Genomic DNA, 26281 nt, shown 5'->3' with positions numbered 1-26281 from the left:
TAGGTTGATTGTACGTATGTTAAAGTTCCAACGAGTTGAGGTTCCCCTTGGAAGCCTCTGGCCACAATCTCTTGAAATACTTCCGTTTGGGGGGATGTGAGAATGCTGCTCTGTCTCCTACATTGAAAAAGAAAATGTGTGCCTTTGATACTCCCTGTTGCATAATAAGATTAAGTTGGTGGGCATAACAGTGCACATAATGCGCATTTGGGTACACATCTTTAATTCTTTTCTGTACTCCACCAAGGCTTCCACTCATTACGGATGCACCATCATAGCTTTGTGCAATACGTTTTTTTTTTGAGGCAGCTCTGGAAAAATCAAGTTCAGTTCACGCAGTATAGCTGAAGCAATGGTTTCTGCACTGGAGTCCCTTAAATGTGTGAAACCATAGAACTTCTCCACAACTTTACTGTTATTGTCAAGATACCAAAAGACTAATACGGACTGTGTTTTTGTGGCCACATCAGTGGTGTCATCAGCCTGAATAGCCACAAAGTCTGTGTTTTGCACCTGTTGGACAATATGGCTTCTCATAATTTCTAGCATACACTCAATGAGTTCATTTTGTATCGTTTAAGAGGTGCACTTAATGACTGTAGCACTTGCTAAATGTGCTTCCGTTTCATTGTCTATGCTTGCTATTAAATCCACAAGGCCTCTGAATATTCCAGGATTTGAGGAACTTTCAGATTCATCATGGCCTTGCAATGCCAGTTCGAAAGCACCACAGACACGAATGCAATCAATTATTATTATTATTTTTTTTTTTTTTAAAAGATTTTATTGTGCATAAAAAGGGTTACAAACACGGGCCTACAACCACCAGGGCCGGCCGCTAGTAGTCGAAGTGTTCCAGCATATCAGAAAACAATGACTGGCCCACAGGGGCTCCGCACTATCACAGTAGATCCGACTGCACATAAGGGAAATCAGAATACACACTTTTAATATAAATATCAACAAAAGAAAAATACAAAAATACAACAAACAAGGCGAAACGACTTATGAAGGGCGGCGAACACCAGCCGGGGGAGTCAACACACCAACCACCCGAGGGCGGTCAATAAAAGAAGACCTGAGAGGGAGGGGGGGGCCACGAGAGAACCAAATCTGTACTCCAAAGTACGAGATGCACAAGGAACCCTCAAGGATCAGGGGGACGAGGCAACCCCGGACGTATCCACCAAAGGGGGAGCACAGATAGACCCACGATACGCGTTCCACTGCCCCCAAATTTTACCCCAAGCCCCCGGTTTACCACGAGCCACACACACCGTTTTCTCCCTGAACATGCACCAGTCCATGTTCTCCTTCCAGACGGACACGGTGGGAGGCCGCTGGGAACCCCAAAGCTGTGCAATATCTCTCTTTGCAATCATGTTCCCCAAGGCCGCCCACCGAGCCTGAGCCGCATTGCAGTCATTGGGCTCCCATACATTCAGCACACAACGACGCACCTCCGGCAGCAGAGCGACCCCGGTGACTCGTCTCATAATATCATGCACCCGGCGCCAATATTCCGCCACCTCGCGGTATTCCCATAGGATATGGAGAAAGGTAGCACTGAGCCCGCAGCCACGCTTACAGAGTCCGTCGTCTGAAAACCCCATCGAGACCAGGCGGGGGCCCGTCACATATACACGATGGAGAATCTTAAGCTGGACCAGGCGGAGACGGGCTGGGATGGCCACCTCCTTAGGGGATGACAGTGCAGTCTGCCAGTCCTCATCGTCCAGCTCCACCCCATCTCCCGTCCATGCCTCCCGAAGACGCACCAGGAGGTCAGCCCGATTGTTTATCAGTTTTTTGTAAATCAGGGAAATAGTACTGTCGGGGACGTGACCATCGAGTATGCGGTCCTCGAGAGGCGAAGAAGAAGGGACCGTGGTCCCCTCCCCAAAGACCGAAAGCAGGGCGTGCCGAACCTGTGCATAACGGAAGAACTCTCTGTCACTAAGCTCATACTCGCGCTGAAGCGCCGCGAAGGATTTAACCGCACCTTTAACCCACAGGTCCCCCACTCTGCTGATGCCGATCGTATCCCAGTGCTCGAAGCCTTTCGTTGTCCAGAGGCTTCCCAAGCGGTCTGAGTCGAATAGAGGAGTGGCGCACGTTAAGCGCTCACTCCAGCCCATCGCAACGTTAGCCGCCTTCCATACACGGACCACAATCCTGGTAGGGCCCGTAAGGGCCCTACCAGCAGACCGCGAGTAAAGCGCTCTGTTATAGTTACCGCCGGGGAGCAGGAATTTATCCATCTCATATGCCGGGTTCGAACCAGGAGCATACGTAGCATGATTAATGGCAGACAGCTGGGCGGCCCAATAGTACCGTCTAATATCAGGAAGCGCGATGCCCCCGTCATACCAGGAAAGAGTCAGCTTGGCCAAAGCGATACGCGATAGCCCGTCCCAAACCAGTCTCCTCTGCAAACTCTCCACCTCCCTAAAGTAGGCTGCAGGAATGACATCGAAGGAGTTCTGGAGTGTATAAAGGAATCTGGGAAGGGACATCATTTTAAACAGCGCCGCGCGACCAAGCGGAGACAAGGGCAGCTTACACCACCGAGCCGTATCTGCCCTCAAACGCCGGAGTGGAGACAGGAGATTCTGCTCATAGCGGACCGCCGGATCCAACGAAACGTACACCCCCAGGTATTTAAAGCCGGACTGAGATATTTGGAGCGGAAGCCGAGGCGGCAAGAGAGGAAGACCACCAGAGATAGGGTACACACAAGATTTGGACCAGTTGATTATCAGACCCGAGTTTTTCCCGAAGGAAGTAAGGACATCAAAGAGAACATTGAGCGACTTCCGCGGTGAGGTGAGATACAAGAGAATATCATCCGCGTACAATGAAACCCGATCCTCGAAGCCCGGGGCCCACCGGAGCCCTCTAATCGAGGGCTCCCAACGGAGCCAGGCAGCGAGCGGTTCCAGGGCGAGAGCAAAGAGCAGCGGGGACAACGGGCACCCCTGCCTAGTTCCCCTCCCGAGAGCGAAAGGCCGAGAAACCCGCCCATTGACAACCACCTGAGCCATTGGTCCAGCATAAAGGAGCTTCACCCAGCTAAGGAACCCCTCCCCAAAACCAAACTTCGCCAAGACGGCCCAAAGAAATGGCCATTCAATGGTATCAAAGGCCATCGTGGCGTCTAGGGAAACCAATATGGCCGGTTCAGCGAAGTACTCAGCCCTAGCGAGGACGCCGTGCAGACGCCGAAAGTTGAGAGCGGTATTACGATGTGGGATGAAGCCACATTGATCCGGATGTATCAAGTCACATATAACGCTCAGCAAGCGATTGGCGAGGACCTTAGCAAGGATTTTGGGTTCGGCATTCAGCAGGGAAATAGGCCGATAGGAGGCACAGCGGTCACGTGGCTTACCCTCCTTGGGAATCACCACTATAGTAGCCAGACGCTGGTCGTCGGGAAGGGAACCCCTCCCGAGCGATTCCTGAAACATATGACGGAGGAAAGGCGCGATTTTATCCGGGCGCAACTTATATAGTTCAATCGGCAGACCGTTGGGGCCCATAGCCTTGCCCGAGCGGAGGGAGCGAATCGCAGTAGCTATCTCTTCGACAGACAAAGGGGCATCCATCAGCTCGCGGTCCTCGATGGATAAGCCGGGCAGGGCAATATCCCGAAGCAGAAGACGAGAGTCGTCCTCATCTCTATCAGACACCGGGGAGTACACTGCACGGAGGTGGTCAGCAAAACACTCAACAATCTCGCCAGGCTCAGTCACACACACTCCATCCGACCCCCGAAGCTCCGGGACCACACGATTCACTCTCTCCTTCTTGTCCAACCAGGCAATCAGCTTACCCGCCTTGTCTCCGGCGTCATACAACCTACCCTGCTGCTCCCTATACATAGTCTTGGCAGCATCAGTGACGAGAGACTTATATTCAAACTGCTTCAGGCTGAGGGCATGCAGCCCATCCGGGGTGACACCCGCCTCCAAGGCTGCCTCCAGCCCCGATATTTCAGTCTCCAGCGTCACAACCGCCTCTCTCTTAACCCTCTTGGCCTCCACTATCTGGGACAGGGCATGCCCGCGGAGCACTACTTTGAAAGCTTCCCACAGGGATACCGAGGACAACACCGACCCCTCATTCTCAGAAAAATATTGATCAATCGACTTAATCAGGCTATCACGGATCTTGGGGTCTCGCAGGTACCAAGGGTTAATAGGAGCGATCCGCCCAGCGGACCGCGACCCGGTGTCAAAAAGCAACCACAGTGGGGAATGATCAGAAATACCCCTGGCCAGGTTTTTGACCTCTCGAATCCGAGTAGCCTGGGCCGCGGGCATAAGGAAATAATCCAGTCTGGAGAGACTCCCATGGGCCCCAGAGTGAAAGGTGTACTGACACTGTGTCGGATGCATTAACCTCCAACAGTCCACCAGACCGAAGGTCTCCAGAAGCCCGCCCAGCCACGCCTGGGCAGCAGGGAGGGCCCTGGGCGGATGACGGTCCAGGTCACCCGAGACAACCGAATTAAAGTCCCCACCCATAAGCAAAAGACTGTCAGGAAGCCCAAGCAACATACGACCCAAGTCTGAGAAGGTGGAGTTCCGGAGGCCCGGGGGAACATAGACCGAGATCAAGGAAAGGGACTGCCCCTCCCACCTCCCAGTCAGAGCCACATAGCGCCCTCTATCGTCTGGGACCACCCTGGTGATTTCCAACGGAAGTGAAGCTCGCAAGAGAATGCCCACCCCTCTCGAACCAGTGGTGAAACCAGAGTGGGCCACAAGTCGATATCCCCTGTTCATAGCCCGACAAACATTGCCAACCAGATGCGTCTCCTGTAAGAACACCACATCAGGAGTCAGACGACGCAGATATTGCAGCACAACACCCCGTTTGATACGGTCCCCCAATCCATTGACGTTCCAAGACATCAATCTCAACCCGTCCCCCCCATCCCCTCCAGTAGATCAAGGGCCCCCTAGCAAAGAGCTCAACACCCAAGGATGAACCATAGCCAATACTTCGCCTTGAAAACAAAAAACACAAATGCAAACAACCCCACCCACCCACCAACCCCCCCCAACTCCAACACCCCCCACCCTGCACCCCTGCGGTCCAAAAAACCACCCCAACTTGCAGTGTGCCTGTCGCCCTACAAACCCCATTCTACGAAAAGAGCCCGGAGGAGGGAAGGGACCCGTCCCCGCCCGCTCCCCACACACAACATAATGAAACAAAATGCACAAAAGAAGTAGAACCCAGCCGAACAGTACAACATGGCAGAGTCCGGGACCATAAGTCACTCCAAAGGAGACCCGCCACCCTCGGTACCGGCCGAGGGCCCAGTCCGGTCACCCCGGTCCGGCAGCGAATCCAGCCAGTCACTCACAGTCGCAGGAGAGTCAAAAAAGGTAGTCCGATCTTCATGTTCCACTCGGAGCCTTGCAGGATAAAGCATAGAGTACTTGAGACCGAGGTCCCGGAGACGCCGCTTCACCCCCTGGAAGCCCATCCGCTGTTTCTGGACAAGTTGGGTGAAGTCCGGGAAAAAGTTAATGGACGAGTTCTCATGTCGGACCGGGCCATGGACCCGTGAGGCCTGCAGAATCGCGTCTCGGTCTCTGTAGTGGAAAAGTCTCGCAACGATAGGCCTCGGGGGGGCACCCGGTCGCGGCCGGCCACCCGGGACTCGATGGGCCCGCTCCACAGCGAAAAACTTACTCAGGCCAGCGGGAGCAAGATGTTCGAGGATGAGCTCCTCGACCAGGAGATCAACCGGGCGGTTATCGGAGGTCTCCGGAACACCTATGACGCGGATGTTATTGCGGCAGGCCCGTCCCTCGAAGTCTTCCAGCCGCCGGGCCATCAGATCATTGGCCGACTTGAGATCGCCGAGAGCGGCCTGCAGGTCCGACACGTCCGTACCAAGGGCGGACGTCCGCACATCCAGCGATTGAACCCTCTCGTTGGTCTTAGAGAGATCCGCCCGGATTAGCGTAATGTCAATGGCCACCGTGTCGATTTTACGGGCCAAGGCCTCGTACTGCGTAGCGATGGTCTCTCTGATGCCCTTAATGGCGCCCATGATGTCCTGCAGGGACAGATCCGGAGAAACGGACGGGCCACCACTGGTGTCCTCCGGGGGGACATTGGCCGTCCCAGGGGATCCTTTACCCTGAGTGTAGCGGTCCATGTTGTTCGTCTGGACCGGTCCCCCACGTAGGGATGTTTTGGTCTTACGCCTCTCGGGGTCTCCCTTGCCTCCCATGAGAACCTCGATCGCCGAAGGGGACCACCGAGGAAGCATCGAGGTGGCACAGGCCAGGCAGACGCGTGTCGCACCACAGGCCGCAATATGGCGGAGCGAAGGGACCACCGTCAATGAGCACACTGGCAGCAGACGAAGCCACCGGCATCAAGCGAAGGCAAAATGAAAGCCCAGTCGCATCAAGCAAGTCCACAGTCCAGCCCCTCAAAGACCAAAAGTGAAACCGAAAGTGATGTGACGGCCACTGGCACAGCCCCGCTGCCGTTGTTGTTCAACTACGCCCCGGCTCCACAGATCACCCTCGCATCGGGCACAGCCGTCGGGTGGGCCTCAAAAGTTCAAACCGCCATAACTCCGGATTGCCAGGTCCGATTTGATTTCCGAAAGGAGTTTAGTGTTCAGCCAGCATTCGTCTCCCAGATTCCATCAACCAAGTCAGGATAAAGTCAGGATAAATTCCAGCGAGGGTCCGGGGAGCCCTGTGCTCACGCGACCATCTTGGATGCGCGCTAGGCTCCTCCCCCCAATCAATTATTTTTGATAGTATGTATCTATTCACATAAACTGCTTCATTGTGTTTCTGTATTGTTTTGCGGTATGCGTCGTTTGTGCGGTGCTCAATCGGTGTGGCTCCTAACATTCCCAGTCTCGTCAGGTTTTCCATATGGATTCTTGTGTGTGCATTCTTCTTTATTTTGTATGACAAATGCTTCAAGTCTGTTACTCCTTTTTTTGTCCAAGGAATGTCATCACCAAACAACAAGCAGGGGAAGCAGAACAGAGAATTTGTTGGAGTGCACCCTGTAAGCCAATCAACTTTTGTGTACCAGGTGTTTGAGAATGTATGTTTGTAAGTCTTCCCTCTGTCCTGGGAAATTTGTTGTAGTTTTAGGTCTGGCCGATCAGGTCCTAATTGCTTTATATTTAGTTTCTCTTTAAGTCTCCGTCCAAAGAATGCCATTGCAAGTAGCTGGTCTACTGTGTTCATGCTGATGCTGACCTCACCAATATTAAAGTAACATGTCAATAATCAAAGTACAATGTATAAGGTTTGGTGCAATAATATCAAATTTCAGTACAAATACATATCTTGTGTATTATCGCAATATATCTTCAACAGCTCCCCTTTGCACAACATGACTGCTAAAAATATAAGCCTTACTGCATGCTGCCTCTATGTGCCATACTGGTTGCTGAAGGCACTGCACCAGACACTGCTTGAGGGCCTTTAACAAGGCAAGGGATAGATAGTGCCTTTAACAACAGTTATGGCCCAAAGCACAGAGCTAAGGCTATTAGTACATTCCATCCACTGAGGGTACAATGTTCAAAATGTGCACCCACCCACCATGTAGAGTGACCACATACATAGCCCTAACTCCAATGTAAAAAAATATAGCATCAGTTTCCTTACCTTTAACACTGGTGTTTGCTGGGTTGTAGGGGTAAAAGAGCAGCAAAGGAAGTTGGGGCCTCTTGTTCTTCGCCCAAAAAGTGCCCAAAAATTGGGTAATGCTTGTCAGGCTTTACCAGGTGCTGAAAATAAAAATATAACAATTTTGTCAACCAAACACAGACGGTCCTCTCACAGATGAGACAGCGCCCCTCAGCCTTCACATGCAGGAACCAGTCCATCCGACAACCCATCCATCCACACCCACCTACTTATTCATGAGGGCACACGCTCTTCAAAAATGCAAACTGAACCCACAAAAAGTACTGTTTGAGGATTGGTTATCAGATTATAAATTGACAGAGGTGACAGGTGAGAAACAGAGTTGCCTGCCCAGTGGCCACCATTAGCAAAGGTGGAGGAGGAGCGGCACTGCACACAATTGACAGTGACATTCCTAATTTTTGATTCCTCCAATGATTTGTCGCCTCACTTATTTAGCAATACAGAACTTCCAAGAGTTAGTTACAGTGGTGTCATGGTTCTAAAGACCCCTTAGCATAGTGAAGGCAAAATGGTAACATTTTTGAGAGAAAATGGGTTCTGTTTGTCAAATAGCAACCCAATTTCTTAATAACTTGCATTAAAAGAATATTTTATGTACACTAGTAGCCAAAACTATCACGTATCTAGAGTTGCACTTGCCACCTCCTACCGGCACAATGGGTATTGATGTCCCAGCCGGTCCAAAAAAAGGCAAAATCACCTAAATCCTTATTTTTTAGGCTTTATCTGTACATACGTCAAATAGCAAGTAAAAAAATAAAGCACTTTTAGTTTACATGTGTTCTACAACTGCGTTAATGATCTATAACTAATAATTGAAGTAAAAGAAGACAAAGTCATGTTAAAAATGAATACTTGTGATTTTGTTTGCCATCCTATTTAGTATCTCGTCCAGGCCTTTGCACACTCTTAAAACAACAATCGTCTGTATTTTTCTCTTAGAAAGGTAGCAACACTAGAGCTTATCACAGTGATGAACTTACAAAATGGCCGCTGACGGCCTCCTCAACCACAGCAGTGCATGGTCCCGCTTCCCCCAGCGTGTACTTCTGAATGCACCGCGCAAGCCTCGCTCTTTCAGACCCTGTGGGTGGCCGGCACAATCGGGAAGTGTAATTACTGATGCTAGAGGTTATTTGCCGGCTTGGTTGAGTCGGCTGTCTGGGGAATGTCTTAGTCAGTCCGAGGAATACTACACTCAGGAACTTCATACACATTCTTTCAACTCAACGATAAGCTGTCTGGATCACTCAACCTATAATTACACCATCAATATCCATTTTAAAACAATGACCACATCAAGCGTTCTTTCCTGTATGTAAGTTTCATCCTTTGGTTGGTTGATAATACCTTTTAAATCTTTCCAACTCCTCAATGATCGTTTGCTCTCTCGTTCATTTGAAATATATATTATTTGCATATGTGCAACCATATCTGATTTGAGCCTTATAGAGAGGTTTTACTTCCGCCAACAATAGATGTAAAAATGGGGAGGGTTCCCGAGAGATCAATCGGTTCATTCTTCCGTATACATAATGATTGAATTTCTTTACGGTAGCCCAAACTTCGGTGCAAAGGAGTATACGAAAGTCAAGATAGACAGTTGACAGCACAGGTCACAAGTAGGAAAGCAATCACATTAAATACTCTTCTCTAAGAAAACACAAAGCGGCAAACTAAAGGAAAATGTGAGAATTGAATAGGTGTGGTGAGATCTAAACTTTCTAGGGCCGACTGACAAAAAATATGGAATATTTAATCCTTTTGCATTTTACAAAACTGAAAGGTGTATTTCCGTGGAAACTACGACTTTAATAAATTCTCAGATGTATGCTCATCACCCCCGATCCCACGGCCTGTGCATACAAAACAAAGTCAGACAAAAATGAGACCTATCCAATATGCACATTGCGGCGATTGCGCAGCTCAGACTGTCAGTACTAGTCACTCTGAAATGACTCTCTACTTGATCAGATCTTTGCAGCCAGTTCGTCGACATCGTGACTGATCAATTGATTGAATGAATTAATCAATCAAATCAAGGCTGAGGTGACCCGAGCACGATCAGTAGGCACTGTCTGGCAGTAGCACTGAACACGAGGTGTGGCGGTCTGCTCCGACGTCACGGTCGTCATCGTCACGCTTGCTTGCTCCCACCCTGAGGAGGAGGGACTGACAGGCAGCAGAGCCCAGCAACGTAGAAATGGCCAATCACTATCTGCAAGGCTTCACATAAGCCATGACAGTGATTGGTCATACTCACACACCATAGTGCCACCCATGCGCAGCACCCAATTCTCAGGACTGCGGAGAGGCTTGGCAAACGCGAGCCTCTCAGTCAATCCAGACGCTGCTCCAGCAGCGCCAAGATTGGCTTAAGCAGGGATACTCCCCGCTCATTAGGAGACCGGGGGCGGAGGCATGAAACAATGGGCAGCATAGTGCGCATGTTCGGGTTGGTCAGAAAATTGTCAGCCCAAAACCTAACATGTGCACTCTTGCTGCTGTGCTAGACCACGCTTGCTTGCATGTTGTCACTCAAACCTGCTGCCCCACCCCCTTCAGAGCCATTGCACGTCCTGACTGCCTCGGGCGTGGGCCGGTGACTGGCCAGCCTGGATTAATTCCAGTAAGTTCAGTACTGAGTAAGTTTACTAGTGACGTCGCCCCGTTGCGACTCTGATGAATGTGGCCTCAAAATATTAGTGGGGCAACACCCCAGCGCCCTGATGGACGCACTGCCACTGATTAGCAAATATCATTTACCTTCACAAACTTCTAATGATATGCATCCAGAAACCTGGCCCAGGCCCTAGCAAAGTCCTTTAATTTTCTCCAAATAGTTAATGTTTTTCGATTTTTAGAGGTCTTAACAATGAGGGTATAAGAGAAAGCATATTATTTAGTGGAATTAGCATTTTGTGTGTTTGGCTGCTTCCTTTTATTTACCATATCTTAACTTTTAGTGTGTTCCTTGAATAATTGTAAGCGTTAGATTTTTTTTTAAATTACTATACATTTCAGTGCAAACCTTAATTAAATTAATACATTATCTGATTTCACAAAAGGTGATACAATTCTGATCAATGTGTGACATAAAACTCGATGAGCATTAGTAAGACCAATTTCCTTTTTTGAGAATCTTCATTACGGTTTTTTCCTTGTTATTACACCATCTTTGATGTATATTAAGGCACACAAATTGACTGGATAAAAGTGTAACAGACAAATATTTGACATATTATACAATACCGGCAAGATGCATCCACTTTCCAGGTAGGGGACATGTGTGGTATGATCTATACTATAATGTTCACATTTTGTAAACTGGTCTACTGCTCTCATCCTCTCCCCCGCTGTCACCTGTGACCATGTGATCATTGAGCCTATATTTGTGACCGAACAGGGTCTGAGATTCATCAAGGGTGCATCTCAATGCACTTCAAATTGTTAGTGATGCAGGGCTGGACTTGCCGTAGCGGGCACCAGGCGTTTTCCCGGTGGGCCGGAAGGGTGGGAGACATTCTTTGAGTGGTGGGGGCCGCAGCAGTGCTTCTCACTAGCACCATCTACCCCCCAGGGCCGGTCCAACTAAATTGCCAGGGCTGGTTTGGGTTCCCAGTCCGGCCATGCTCATCGTTCTGAGCTAAAGAACGATGATGGGTTCAACCCAGATCTGTGACTGGGGGTGAGTGTCTGAAAAGTTTCAGCGTTCCGTCCATCGTCTCCTTGTGTTTGCCTCATGGTATCAGGAACCTGTCAAAGGCATTTTGCTGAAACACTGATGGTGATTGTTTACATTATGTCCTGCCAATCACAGACCCCAAACAAAAAAACAGTGCAAACAGTATCAGCTCTGCAAAGGGAGAAGCTCTTGCTTCTTGTTGACAAAGCTAGCTTGCTCTCCTTCTCTGAGCCCTGAAAAGACGCACAAGAAATGCAAATAAAGTTTTACTTTTCAGTCTCACATACAGTAAATAAACAGCATGGTTTTATAGGCTTGACATAATTACTACTGTTGGATAGTGATATCATGTTTGGGATTTAAAGCCCTGGAACTCCAGGTCAAGTAAGCACCTCTACACATTGTTTATGTAAAAACATGTCCGGTGCGGGAGGGCCTATTGGAGACCCTGTTGAAGATTGTCTCCATTGCTGTACATCAAGTTTACTTGCTTAGCCTTCATCTAAACAAAAAAGAGTGAATGACTGTGTTCTACTGTGAGTTAAATTCTATTTACATTTTAAGGGGCAACCAAATGACACAGCACAAGGTTATCCTAAAGCGTGTAGTGACATTTCTCCTTCACCCCCAACACACAACACACCCACTCACCTCTAAGCACTTCATATTCTTTTACTTTCGTGTTGTCAATATCTTGACAACTGTGTATCTCCTTGACACACATTTGCACAGAATCACAGTTGTAACTGGAATATGCAACTATTGCTTTGTGCACTTTGTGAAGAGGCCAAGGATTGGATGACCATGTATGCTGAACACCCTTTTCACCACTAACAGGCATTGTGAAAAAATCACAATGCCTTCAACCTAAACCCCAGTGCTCTCAATAGTAGCCAGTTATAAACACCTGGAGGGGACCCTCAGTTCAAAGTGTGGACTATACAAGTGTAATATCTACACACACAAAAATACAGACTAACAACAACCTGGAAATAGATAAGGAATACAAGATTAAGTAAAACATGTGAACTACAAACAGGAATTGCTAACATGGATTAGTTTAACGTTTTTTACATTCATTATTCACAAATCGATCAGTTTTCTTGCCAATAGTATTAAGGACATGAATACAGGGCTCAATAGGGACCCATTTTAATCAGTGGTGTAGCAAGGTCAGGTGGTACCCGGTGTGGAAAAGTCCTTATCACCCCCGGCTTGACAAAAATATGTGTTTAAAACACATATTTTTGGCATTTTGTCACCCCCCTCAGTGATGACACCCGGGGCGACACGCACCCACCGCACCACCCTTCCTACGCCACTGATTTTAATGTCTGTTATAAATTACTGTGGGTCTGAGACCCAGGATGACCCGGCCCACTTAAAGCCCTGGGAATTTGGTTGTGGTCTGCCAATGTCCTACGTTTAATAAAATGGAGGTAAAATTGAGATTTAAAAAAAGTATTTTATAAAACAAAGGTGAAGAGACAGGTGGACCCATGTTGGCTAATCTATTCTCTTTTAGGAAGGACTTAAAAACCTGGCTTTTCTCTTCATAATATCTTGCTTGGTCTCCCTCCCGTGGCCTCTGTAGGACTTCACACAGTGCCAGGACACCCTTGGGTAACAGTGCGCTCTATAAATTGCAATAACATAACATAACATAACATGCATGACCTTTTGGTGCCTTGTGCTAGACACTGCCTCATAGGCAATGGGCAATTCCTCCAGAGTCTGGTAAAAAGCTATAGAGCATTGCCTGTCTGAGGGCTTATTTTTGGTGTGGTCAGAGAGGCTGTGTGCATCTTGCCAAGAGCACTTTCTGCTTCCTGTTTGAGGTGGGAGTGGCTGCGTCATGGTAAGGCACAGGTCCTCTGAAGAAGGAGCAGTAACTAGATAGTGCTGTGAGGCACATATTGAATACTACTACTAATATTATTAATATTAATATGACTATAACTACTATTAAAAAAAGCTTTATTTTACATAGCGGTTCATACCACAGTACTGCTGTTTCTAAGTGCTGACAATAACAGATGTTACTCTTACACAATTTAGAGGATTCAAAACTGGTATTGCTTCAGTGATTCATTTAACCATTTTTTTTGAAAGACATTCTATTTTTTAAATACTTTTTGGCATTTCTTTCAGCTGCCATCAGTCAACTTTCTACCAGTCAAGATATTTTTTTAAGTTACGCCCGTGATGTGAATTTTCTGTACATTTAAAGATACAGAATTGATGTTGATGCAGATCGGTTAGCACTTCTCTTGTTCCAGGCAACCACCCTTTCTAGTGCAAACTGAGTCAGTGAAAATTGCCATGTTATCGGTAATAAATATTTGCATTGAAATGTCTGCGACCAAATACTGATCGGTAATAAACATTTGCATTGTAATGTCTGCAATCAAATATTGATCGGTAATAAATATTTACATTGTAATAGCAGCCATCAAATACTGATCGGTAATAGATATTGGCACTGTAATAACAGCGACCAAATACTAAGTTATTTCCTAGATGCCGCTCAGTCGTGTGTAGTTCCCTTGGAGAGACCTCACATTACCTAAATTTAGCTCGGAAGTGAAATTAGGCTGCCTGTGATAACCCATATCCTAGGCCTAAAAGCATTTTAGGAACAACATCCCAGTATTCCAGTATTGTAAAGTATGAGTGGTCAGGCAATGCATGCTCAGTTCCAAAGCCACATAAAAATAGAACCTTCTTATGTGTTTAACATAGAGGTCAACTGGACCTGGAGGTCAATTAGGGGTAGCCAGGGATAGCAGCCGTCCTCCTCAGTGGATTAACGCAAAATGATGCCCCCCCCCGCAGAATGTGATGAAGGGCCCCCCGGAGTCCCCCATATCTCGCAGATATTCATTGGCCTTGGGGTACATGGGCGGCCCTTTAAATGTTCGAGGTCCTTTAAATGTTCGTGACCCCTGGAGGTTTGGGGCCCCCTGCATTATGCCCCTGGCACTCCTGGAACCTTGACAATGCCCTTGGAACCCATGGAGTCAGGGATCATTAAAGCAGTAGTAGGAACTCAAAGCACTGGTAGGTGTCTGTTGCGTGGCTAAGTGTGCGACAAATGGCCAACATTGTGATGTCCAAGGTGGTCAAAGGGGGAGCGATGTCACATCCGCCATCTCTACATTTAGATGAATTAACATCCAAGTTTCAACATACAGCGTCCAAAGGAAATTTATTTTACGGGTCATTAATACCGTGCACTGGGTGCATTGTTCAAATATGGCATAGTTAATCTGTTAAAGAGATTACTCCTCAAGATGCAGTGCCTATCACCTCAGAGAGAGAAGGTTAGTAGCACAGGGGATGAGGGAGATTGTCTCAGTATGATGGCTCCTTGCTGTTCATCTCTATCAAGCGAGTGCCCCTCCTGCCCCTTTATTAATTGGCTGCACCTGGCGCCAGCGCCTCTCATATCCAGGAAGCCACGCCCAGATGTAGCGCTAGTTTCATTCCCACCACAGTTTGGATGAAGCCTTAATTGGTCACGTAAACCAGGTGCTGTTGAAACCGTATTCCAGATAGCAGCACCATCTGAGCCACGTGACACACTAATTTCTCAGAATCTGACCTTTCACCTCTGATTTTGCAAGTAGACTTTTTATTGAAAGAATGGGCAGTCGCAGACAATGGCTTTGCAATATGATTGGCATGCTGCATGCCAAGTGTCACAGTCAACAACTCTGGCCTATTTGTGCGTCACTGAATATCTGTGACAGGCTGAAATATTGTGCAGAATTGTGGCATATCTAAGAAACACCACAGCAAACTACATTTAACATTACTCTATTAGCTGCATAGTGGAAAACCTGATTAGTGCCACCATGTAATATGCACATCTCTGAAATATTTGGCCCTGGAATGTAACAGCATCTATTTTAATATTAATTATTTTTAAAATAGAGAAATTGTGTGGTGCTAACTGCCATATGAAATGTGAGGAGTATGAGGGCATTGTGCAGGTGTTATTTCTCCTGGCACTATACCAACTCTAGATTATTTCCTTGTCACTGTGTTTTAGGAGGGCACCACAAACATCGTCTGTGGGAGGTGGGTATCAGAGGGAAGGCCTTTAACTGGTTTGAGACTTATTTGGCCGACCGTTTCACTACAGTCTCTGTGGATGGGATTGTTTCCTGCACATAACCAGTAACAGTGGGGTTTCCGCAGGGCTCTATTCTTAGCCCTATGCTGTTTAATGTTTATTTAACACCTTTAGCTTATATCATCAGGACCTATGGCTTTGAAACATTATCCTACGCGGATGATACTCAGTTTCTAGTCACCTGTGATTCTGACCAAGTTGATGTGCCAGCCCGCTTTAATAGTTGTATGATCCGGATTAATGACTGGATGAATCTAAATATGCTCCAACTGAATGGCGGTAAAATAGAGATTATCCTATTGGGAAAGCAGAACAACTTTGTACTTGTGACTGGTGGCCAGTTGAGCTGGGTACTTGTCCCACGCCCAAGCTAGCAGTCCGCAATTTGGGCATTACTATTGATAACTCTTTGTCCTTGAAGACTCATATAAACCAAGTGCTTGGGACTTGTTTTGGGATTATGCGCATGCTACGTAAGATCTTTAAAAGTGGCTACCCATGGAAGCAAGGAAACCTTTGGTTCAGGGTCCTATTATCAGTCGCCTGGATTATGGCAATGCCCTGTTCACTGCACTCAACCAAGATTTACTTTCCAAGCTCCAGATACTCCAGAACATGGCCGCCAGGCTTGTTCTCAATCTCCCTTCCCGCTCTCCCTCTGCCCCTACTCTTAAAACGTTGCGTTGGCTTTCGGTTCACCAAAGAGGGCATTTCAAAATCCTTAGCCTCACCCATAAGATAATGCATGGAGCTGGTCCACTTTATCTGGCAAAAAAACTTCAATGGTACGTTCCTGGACGTTCTTTGCGGTCTAGCACCAGATTTCTTCTTGCCCAACCACGCATTCGGACGGTACGCAATGGGGGCCGATCTTTTTCATACTTAGCCCCTCTGCTCTGGAATAAACTTCCATTGGAGCTGCTGTCCATAACCGACCATCTACTTTTTCACAGAAAGCTGAAGACTTGGCTTTTCGCTCAATAAATGTAGGTACTTGAACATTTCAGTCACTGTCCGTCTACTTTGTCTTGGTTGCCAGCGCCCTGAGACCTCTTGGTGATTTGTGTGCTTTACAAAAATATTTGACATTGACAATTGTGACACAAGTATTTCCCTACTGTGCATCAGTCTTTTGCTTTGAGCACACAAGTTTTAGATAAAACCTTTGCTTTTTGTGAAAAATAAACTCAATTCCCCAAATAAAATGTATACATTTTCAAGCATAAAGCACTTTTTTTGTCCTGACGCATCAGATTTTCATTTAGTAAATACATGTTTAGAGCTCAGACATTCACCTGTTATTTTAGTTCAATATTCACACATATTTCTGCCCAGCATTAGTAGAGTCTGCCTCTCGTGGACACATCACCATCACATGGCATGGGTGATCGCCGTATGCCATGAATAACCACCATTACGCAAGGGCCAGCATTGTCTCTGGTATGGGCAACATGATACTTAGCACAACCACGCCATTATGTCTGGGCCAGCATTATACTAAATGTCATCAATCTTCACAATATGGCAAGATTTTCCATTATAATGCCAGGGCCAGTGTGGTACAGGGTGTTGGCACCACTGTGCAACGTATGACCACAATATGCCATTCATTTTTTCAATATTATGCCAGGGCCATCATGTCAGGAGTAGGCACCACTATGCATAACTGCTCACAATTTGCCAAGAATCACCACAATTATGCAATTATGCAAAGACCAGCAAAATGTGGGGTGTGGGTTCCCTCATGCCATGGATGCCTACTATATATCATGAATTACAACACTATACGAGGATCAGCGGTAAATCAGTGATGAGCACCCTCATGTCATGGATGCCGACAATAAGTCAAGAATTACCATTATTATTCCAGGGGTAGCACTATATGTAGGGGTGGGCAGAAGGAATATCTCCCTGTGACTACCATATACACACATACACTCTCACACTGTGACTGGCACACTCACAAGCACACACACACACACACGCATACACACACACTAAAACACACTAAAACACTCTAACACACTAAAACACTCTAACACACTAAAGCACTAAAAAACACTCTAACACTCTAACACTAAAACACTAAAACACTAAAACACTAAAACACTAAAACACTGAAACAGTAAAACACTGAAACACTGAAACACTCTAAAACACTCTAAAACACTCTAAAACACTCTAACACTAAAACACTCTAACACTCTAACACTCTAACACTAACACACTAACACACTAACACACTAAAACACTAAAACACTAAAACACACTCTAACACTCTAACACTCTAAAACACTAAAACACACTCTAACACTCTAACACTCTAACACTCTAACACTCTAAAACACTAAAACACACTAACACTAAAACACTAACACTAAAACACTAAAACACTAACACTAAAACACTAAAACACTAAAACACACTCTAACACTCTAAAACACTAAAACAATAAAACAATAAACAATAAAACACTAAAACACTGAAACCCTCTAAAACACTAACACTAAAACACTAAAACAATAAACCACCAAAACACCAAAACACCAAAACACTAAAACACAAGCAATAAAGCATTAAAGCAATAAAGCAATAAAGCAATAAAGCAATAAAGCAATAAAGCAATAAAGCTATAAAGCTATAACACTATAAAACAATGAACCACTAAAACAATAAAACACAAAACAATAAAAAACTGAAACACTAAAACACTAACACTGAAACACTGAAACACTGAAACACTGAAACACTCTAAAACACTCTAAAACACTCTAAAACACTCTACACTAAAACACACTAACACTAAAACACTAACACTAAAACACTCTAACACTCTAACACTAAAACACTAAAACACTGAAACACTCTAAAACACTCTAAAACACTCTAAAACACTCTAAAACACTCTAAAACACTCTAAAACAATAAACCACCAAAACACTAAAACACTAAAACACAAACACTAAAACACTAAAACACTAAAACACTAAAACACTGAAACACTGAAACACTCTAAAACACTCTAAAACACTCTAAAACACTCTAAAACACTCTAAAACACTCTAAAACACTCTACACTAAAACACACTAACACTAAAACGCAAACACTAAAACACTAAAACACTAAAACACTAAAACACTGAAACACTCTAAAACACTCTAAAACACTCTAAAACACTCTAAAACAATAAACCACCAAAACACTAAAACACTAAAACACAAACACTAAAACACTAAAACACTGAAACACTGAAACACTGAAACACTCTAAAACACTCTAAAACACTCTACACTAAAACACACTAACACTAAAACACTAACACTAAAACACTGAAACACTCTAAAACACTCTAAAACACTCTAAAACAATAAACCACCAAAACACTAAAACACTAAAACACAAACACTAAAACACTAAAACACTAAAACACTAAAACACACTCTAACACTCTAACACTCTAACACTAACACACTAAAACACTAAAACACTCTAACACTCTAACGCTAAAACGCTAAAACGCTAAAACGCTAAAACGCTAAAACGCTAAAACAACAAAACAACAAAACAACAAAACAACAAAACACTAAAACACTAAAACACTAAAACACTAAAACACTAAAACACTAAAACACTAAAACACTAAAACACCAAAACAATAAAACAATAAACACTGAAACACTGAAACACTCTAACACTAAAACACACTAAAACAATAAAACACTCTAACACTAAAACACTCTAACACTAACACACTAACACACTAACACACTAAAACACTAAAACACTAAAACACACTCTAACACTCTAACACTCTAACACTCTAAAACACTAAAACACACTCTAACACTCTAACACTCTAAAACACTAAAACACACTAACACTAAAACACTAACACTAAAACACTAACACTAAAACACTAAAACACTAACACTAAAACACTAAAACACTAAAACACACTCTAACACTCTAAAACACTAAAACAATAAAACAATAAACAATAAAACACTAAAACACTGAAACCCTCTAAAACACTAACACTAAAACACTAAAACAATAAACCACCAAAACAATAAACCACCAAAACACCAAACCACCAAAACACCAAAACACTAAAACACAAGCAATAAAGCAATAAAGCTATAAAGCAATAGAACTATAAAACAACAAAACTATAAAACTATAAAACTATAAAACAGTAAAATTATAAAACAATGAACCACTAAAACAATAAAACACAAAACAATAAAAAACTGAAACACTGAAACACTGAAACACTAAAACACTAAAACACTAAAACACTAAAACACTAACACTAAAACACTGAAACACTGAAACACTGAAACACTGAAACACTGAAACACTCTAAAACACTCTAAAACACTCTAAAACACTCTAAAACACTCTACACTAAAACACACTAACACTAAAACACTAACACTAAAACACTCTAACACTCTAACACTAAAACACTAAAACACTCTAAAACACTCTAAAACACTCTAAAACACTCTAAAACACTCTAAAACACTCTAAAACACTCTAAAACACTCTAAAACAATAAACCACCAAAACACTAAAACACTAAAACACAAACACAAAAACACTAAAACACTAAAACACTGAAACACTGAAACACTGAAACACTGAAACACTCTAAAACACTCTAAAACACTCTAAAACACTCTACACTAAAACACACTAACACTAAAACACTAACACTAAAACACTAAAACACTAAAACACTAAAACACTGAAACACTCTAAAACACTCTAAAACACTCTAAAACACTCTAAAACACTCTAAAACACTCTAAAACAATAAACCACCAAAACACGAAAACACTAAAACACAAACACTAAAACACTAAAACACTAAAACACACTCTAACACTAACACACTAAAACACTAAAACACTAAAACACTCTAACGCTAAAACGCTAAAACGCTAAAACGCTAAAACGCTAAAACGCTAAAACGCTAAAACAACAAAACACTAAAACAACAAAACACTAAAACACTAAAACACTAAAACACTAAAACACTAAAACACTAAAACACTAACACTAAAACACTAAAACACTAAAACACTAAAACAGTAAAACACCAAAACACCAAAACACTAAAACACAAGCAATAAAGCAATAAAGCTATAAAGCAATAGAACTATAAAACAACAAAACTATAAAACTATAAAACTATAAAACAGTAAAATTATAAAACAATGAACCACTAAAATAATAAAACACAAAACAATAAAAAACTGAAACACTGAAACACTGAAACACTAAAACACTAAAACACTAAAACACTAAAACACTAACACTAACACTAAAACACTGAAACACTGAAACACTGAAACACTGAAACACTCTAAAACACTCTAAAACACTCTAAAACACTCTAAAACACTCTACACTAAAACACACTAACACTAAAACACTAACACTAAAACACTCTAACACTCTAACACTAAAACACTAAAACACTAAAACACTAAAACACTCTAAAACACTCTAAAACACTCTAAAACACTCTAAAACACTCTAAAACACTCTAAAACAATAAACCACCAAAACACTAAAACACTAAAACACAAACACAAAAACACTAAAACACTAAAACACTGAAACACTGAAACACTGAAACACTGAAACACTGAAACACTCTAAAACACTCTAAAACACTCTAAAACACTCTACACTAAAACACACTAACACTAAAACACTAACACTAAAACACTAAAACACTAAAACACTAAAACACTGAAACACTCTAAAACACTCTAAAACACTCTAAAACACTCTAAAACACTCTAAAACAATAAACCACCAAAACACGAAAACACTAAAACACAAACACTAAAACACTAAAACACTAAAACACACTCTAACACTCTAACGCTAAAACGCTAAAACGCTAAAACGCTAAAACGCTAAAACGCTAAAACGCTAAAACAACAAAACACTAAAACAACAAAACACTAAAACACTAAAACACTAAAACACTAAAACACTAAAACACTAAAACACTAACACTAAAACACTAAAACACTAAAACACTAAAACAGTAAAACACCAAAACACCAAAACACTAAAACAATAAAACAATAAAACAATAAAACAATAAAACACTGAAACACTGAAACACTGAAACACTCTAACACTAACACACTAACACACTAACACACTAAAACACTAAAACACTAAAACACTAACACTAAAACACTGAAACACTGAAACACTGAAACACTGAAACACTAAAACACTGAAACACTCTAAAACACTCTAAAACACTCTAAAACACTCTAAAACACTCTAAAACACTCTAAAACAATAAACCACCAAAACACTAAAACACTAAAACACAAACACTAAAACACTAAAACACTAAAACACTAAAACACTAAAACACTGAAACACTGAAACACTGAAACACTAAAACACTAAAACACTAAAACACTAAAACACTGAAACACTCTAAAACACTCTAAAACACTCTAAAACACTCTAAAACACTCTAAAACAATAAACCACCAAAACACTAAAACACTAAAACACAAACACTAAAACACTAAAACACTAAAACACTGAAACACTGAAACACTCTAAAACACTCTAAAACACTCTAAAACACTCTACACTAAAACACACTAACACTAAAACACTAACACTAAAACACTGAAACACTCTAAAACACTCTAAAACACTCTAAAACAATAAACCACCAAAACACTAAAACACTAAAACACAAACACTAAAACACTAAAACACTAAAACACTAAAACACACTCTAACACTCTAACACTCTAACACTAACACACTAAAACACTAAAACACTCTAACACTCTAACACTCTAACGCTAAAACGCTAAAACGCTAAAACGCTAAAACGCTAAAACGCTAAAACAACAAAACAACAAAACAACGAAACACTAAAACACTAAAACACTAAAACACTAAAACACTAAAACACTAAAACACTAAAACACTAAAACACTAAAACACCAAAACAATAAAACAATAAACACTGAAACACTGAAACACTCTAACACTAAAACACACTAAAACAATAAAACACTGAAACACTGAAACACTCTAACACTAACACACTAACACACTAACACACTAAAACACTAAAACACTAAAACACTAACACTAAAACACTGAAACACTGAAACACTGAAACACTGAAACACTAAAACACTGAAACACTCTAAAACACTCTAAAACACTCTAAAACACTCTAAAACACTCTAAAACAATAAACCACCAAAACACTAAAACACTAAAACACTAAAACACTAAAACACTGAAACACTGAAACACTGAAACACTCTAAAACACTCTAAAACACTCTACACTAAAACACACTAACACTAAAACACTAACACTAAAACACTCTAACACTCTAACACTAAAACACTAAAACACTGAAACACTCTAAAACACTCTAAAACACTCTAAAACACTCTAAAACACTCTAAAACACTCTAAAACAATAAACCACCAAAACACTAAAACACTAAAACACAAACACTAAAACACTAAAACACTAAAACACTGAAACACTGAAACACTGAAACACTCTAAAACACTCTAAAACACTCTACACTAAAACACACTAACACTAAAACACTAACACTAAAACACTGAAACACTCTAAAACACTCTAAAACAATAAACCACCAAAACACTAAAACACTAAAACACAAACACTAAAACACTAAAACACTAAAACACTAAAACACACTCTAACACTCTAACACTCTAACACTAACACACTAAAACACTAAAACACTCTAACACTCTAACGCTAAAACGCTAAAACGCTAAAACGCTAAAACGCTAAAACGCTAAAACGCTAAAACAACAAAACAACAAAACAACAAAACAACAAAACACTAAAACACTAAAACACTAAAACACTAAAACACTAAAACACTAAAACACTAAAACACTAAAACACCAAAACAATAAAACAATAAACACTGAAACACTGAAACACTCTAACACTAAAACACACTAAAACAATAAAACACTCTAACACTAAAACACTCTAACACTAACACACTAACACACTAACACACTAAAACACTAAAACACTAAAACACACTCTAACACTCTAACACTCTAACACTCTAAAACACACTCTAACACTCTAACACTCTAAAACACTAAAACACACTAACACTAAAACACTAACACTAAAACACTAACACTAAAACACTAAAACACTAACACTAAAACACTAAAACACTAAAACACACTCTAACACTCTAAAACACTAAAACAATAAAACAATAAACAATAAAACACTAAAACACTGAAACCCTCTAAAACACTAACACTAAAACACTAAAACAATAAACCACCAAAACAATAAACCACCAAAACACCAAACCACCAAAACACCAAAACACTAAAACACAAGCAATAAAGCAATAAAGCAATAAAGCAATAAAGCAATAGAACTATAAAACAACAAAACTATAAAACTATAAAACTATAAAACAGTAAAATTATAAAACAATGAACCACTAAAACAATAAAACACAAAACAATAAAAAACTGAAACACTGAAACACTGAAACACTAAAACACTAAAACACTAAAACACTAACACTAACACTAAAACACTGAAACACAAACACTGAAACACTGAAACACTCTAAAACACTCTAAAACACTCTAAAACACTCTACACTAAAACACACTAACACTAAAACACTAACACTAAAACACTCTAACACTCTAAAACACTCTAAAACACTCTAAAACACTCTAAAACACTCTAAAACACTCTAAAACAATAAACCACCAAAACACTAAAACACTAAAACACAAACACTAAAACACTAAAACACTAAAACACTGAAACACTGAAACACTGAAACACTGAAACACTCTAAAACACTCTAAAACACTCTAAAACACTCTACACTAAAACACACTAACACTAAAACACTAACACTAAAACACTAAAACACTAAAACACTAAAACACTAAAACACTGAAACACTCTAAAACACTCTAAAACACTCTAAAACACTCTAAAACACTCTAAAACACTCTAAAACAATAAACCACCAAAACACGAAAACACTAAAACACAAACACTAAAACACTAAAACACTAAAACACACTCTAACACTAACACACTAAAACACTAAAACACTAAAACACTCTAACACTCTAACACTCTAACGCTAAAACGCTAAAACGCTAAAACGCTAAAACGCTAAAACAACAAAACACTAAAACAACAAAACACTAAAACACTAAAACACTAAAACACTAAAACACTAAAACACTAAAACACTAACACTAAAACACTAAAACACTAAAACACTAAAACAGTAAAACACCAAAACACCAAAACACTAAAACAATAAAACAATAAAACAATAAAACAATGAAACACTGAAACACTGAAACACTCTAACACTAACACACTAACACACTAACACACTAAAACACTAAAACACTAAAACACTAACACTAAAACACTGAAACACTGAAACACTGAAACACTAAAACACTGAAACACTCTAAAACACTCTAAAACACTCTAAAACACTCTAAAACACTCTAAAACACTCTAAAACAATAAACCACCAAAACACTAAAACACAAATACTAAAACACTAAAACACTAAAACACTGAAACACTGAAACACTGAAACACTCTAAAACACTCTAAAACACTCTAAAACACTCTAAAACACTCTAAAACACTCTACACTAAAACACACTAACACTAAAACACTAAAACACTAAAACACTGAAACACTCTAAAACACTCTAAAACACTCTAAAACACTCTAAAACACTCTAAAACACTCTAAAACAATAAACCACCAAAACACGAAAACACTAAAACACAAACACTAAAACACTAAAACACTAAAACACACTCTAACACTAACACACTAAAACACTAAAACACTAAAACACTCTAACACTCTAACACTCTAACACTCTAACACTCTAACGCTAAAACGCTAAAACGCTAAAACGCTAAAACGCTAAAACGCTAAAACAACAAAACACTAAAACAACAAAACACTAAAACACTAAAACACTAAAACACTAAAACACTAAAACACTAAAACACTAACACTAAAACACTAAAACACTAAAACACTAAAACAGTAAAACACCAAAACACCAAAACACTAAAACAATAAAACAATAAAACAATAAAACACTGAAACACTGAAACACTGAAACACTGAAACACTCTAAAACACTCTAAAACACTCTAAAACACTCTACACTAAAACACACTAACACTAAAACACTAACACTAAAACACTAAAACACTAAAACACTAAAACACTAAAACACTGAAACACTCTAAAACACTCTAAAACACTCTAAAACACTCTAAAACACTCTAAAACACTCTAAAACAATAAACCACCAAAACACGAAAACACTAAAACACAAACACTAAAACACTAAAACACTAAAACACACTCTAACACTAACACACTAAAACACTAAAACACTAAAACACTCTAACACTCTAACACTCTAACGCTAAAACGCTAAAACGCTAAAACGCTAAAACGCTAAAACAACAAAACACTAAAACAACAAAACACTAAAACACTAAAACACTAAAACACTAAAACACTAAAACACTAAAACACTAACACTAAAACACTAAAACACTAAAACACTAAAACAGTAAAACACCAAAACACCAAAACACTAAAACAATAAAACAATAAAACAAT

At 41.5% G+C, this 26281-nt stretch overlaps 1 long non-coding RNA gene across 1 annotated transcript in view; it reads right to left on the bottom strand.

The window, feature by feature from the left end:
- The window catches only part of LOC146775940 (uncharacterized), a 188513-nt gene that overhangs the window by 41127 nt on the left and 121105 nt on the right, over positions 1 to 26281 (bottom strand). The window contains exon 2 of the long non-coding RNA XR_014972070.1: positions 7671 to 7792. This is a non-coding gene — a long non-coding RNA (uncharacterized LOC146775940). The remainder of the gene's footprint in view (positions 1 to 7670; positions 7793 to 26281) is intronic.

This window comes from Triturus cristatus, chromosome 12, assembly GCF_964204655.1.
Source record: "Triturus cristatus chromosome 12, aTriCri1.1, whole genome shotgun sequence".
Taxonomy (NCBI): domain Eukaryota; kingdom Metazoa; phylum Chordata; class Amphibia; order Caudata; family Salamandridae; genus Triturus; species Triturus cristatus.
Note: the sequence above shows the minus strand (reverse complement) of the source record. Positions and strands in the feature narration are given on the sequence as shown.